Consider the following 2,321-nt stretch of genomic DNA (forward strand, 5'->3'; position numbering starts at 1 on the left):
GTTCAGCAGAAAATTGCTTTTATTTTAAGCTCTCAGCTCTGAGTTAAATAGAGGTTTCAAACACGTGGCACAAGTCCTTTTGGATCACATTTAAAATAAATTTTGTGTGTTTGGAAACACTGAAACTAGAAACTGCAACAACAAATGGTGCGTTTGGGGGAAAAGATAGCAGGGAGAGAAGGAACAAGCGTATCTAGAGATCTTATCTTAGTTTTTCTTGGGAGGACAATTTATCCAGCCAGCACTGGAAGCTGATCATGGTTGGGTGGTTCCCAGCAGCTGCATTTGGAAAGGAAAGGGAGGCAGCAGCAGGCCAGGTAGATATCCGAGTACTTCCACGTCTGCTCTTTTCAGTTAAATACCAGATGTTAGGACTTGTAAACCTTTAACGACAAGGATGAAAATGAAATGTTTGCTGAGTTCTCTGCCTGGCTCGGTTTCCACACCAAACAATGCACACACATCCCTGCTTACCTGCACTTGCCTGTTTGCAAGTGAAACGTGAGCCTGGCGGCGTTTTCCAAGACTTCTTAGTTTCCCCTGGTCTGTTCTAGCAGGAAAAAATATGGGAAAAGCTAGCTCTCATGCATGCAAAAGAGACCCCGGTGGTCACCAGTGCTTTGTTAAGTGCTTTAGGAGATCATTTGTTCAGCTTGCATTAAATTCCATGCTGCTAAGGAAGTATAACCTGATGAATTTGATATACTTATGGATATTTAAATATGAAAATCATGCTTCTTGTATGACAAAGGCTTTTATTCCGTTCATATGATGCCATTCTTCCTCAAAGTCTTCACCAGCGCAAACGTTTACAGGGTGCAGTGACCTGCCTGTGTTTTGGCCTGACACCTGGGAAGCACTTTTAGTACACAAGGTTTCCTTATCTGCTCCAGCAATAAAACTAACGGAACCAGGTGTCTTCAGACGCGTGGCCTGGATCCAGTGCCTCCACTTTCTATAATGCTGCTAGGTCTCGCTCCTCTCCCTGTCCCCTCGGGGGACAAGGGGCAAGGACAACCCCTCGCCCTCCTGCGAGCTCCTGCCAGGGCTTGTGTTAGTAGCACATCTCCTCCTCTCTCGCCACTGTGGGTCCTGCCACCAGGCTTGCCTGGGGCTGTTTGAGGGGTTCAGGAGTCTCTGGGGAAGTGGTGATGGACAAATGGATGTGGGCAAGGTGCACAACTTCATTTCCTTAGGAATCCAGTTACCAACCGGGCACATATTTCATTTTGCATTGCCACACCTTTGAGATGCATCTGGGATTGCCAGTGAGGGACCAGACATGGATTTTGTTTCTAATTAACATTTGCAGTATAGTAGAGATTTATTTGTAAATATATGTATAAAGGCCACATTTTACAATCCCCGAATCCCACTCGAAGTCACAGCCTTTGTGAGCGAGGCCCACTCACCTGCCAAAAAATCCTTTGGGCCTGAACGTGTTGAAACAATTTGGTATCCCGTGCTGTGCAATATATTAAACAAATCACAGTACAAGAAACAGATGTTTATTCCAGTGGGTGCAGGAGTCCAGACACGGAGTATTGGGTTACCGTCTGTCTCAGATAACGGGACAAAGCAGAAAATTTGGGATTAAACATTCTACATGTGTCCCACGTAGAAAGGGTAAACCTTAAAAATGTAGCCAGGTCCCGCAAGTGGCGTTATGGGAGCGAACCCCGCAGTTGCCGTGCGGCAGTCCCAGGCTGCGGCCAGCACTCAGGCACAAACCTGGGCACTGGCACGTGCCCTGCACATTACTTCAAACTCCGGGGCTCTTTGAGTGCTTTAGTTCGGTTCCTGGCCACATTTTTTAACTCCCACGCTCAAGGGAGGGTGATCTGCAGCCCCTATCCATGAGAGGTTTGGGACCACCTGAGACCCCATCTGGGATATTTCAGGTCTTCGGGCACTGCCATTCCAAGATCTAACTGCAGAACTGAGCCCTGGGCTTCCCAAATGAGTTGTTTTCCTTAAAACAAAGGTTCCTTATGTTCGATTAGTTGTTTTTATCTGAGGAACCAAAACTCTAGATAAGGAGTCAGAGAAGCGGGGCTGATTTTTGTTTCCAAATGACACATGAAATGTGAGGAGCTCCAGAGAAGTTTGGGGGCTGGGGCGTCCCTGTCACGTCAGCTGCTTGGCTCTTAGCAACTCAGTACGGGCAACGTCTACTCAAAACTCTGTGCAGGAGATAGCATGAGCCTGAAAGAGCAAATGAAGCCAGGAAAAGTGTTCCTGTAGAAAGACAGTGCATATCCAGGGATGCTCCTTGCCTGCAACTTTTCTGCCATGGACTGATTCTGGTAGCATCAGCAGGA

The sequence above is a fragment of the Charadrius vociferus genome, unplaced genomic scaffold, assembly GCF_000708025.1.
Source record: "Charadrius vociferus isolate BGI_N301 unplaced genomic scaffold, ASM70802v2 scaffold282, whole genome shotgun sequence".
NCBI lineage: Eukaryota > Metazoa > Chordata > Aves > Charadriiformes > Charadriidae > Charadrius > Charadrius vociferus.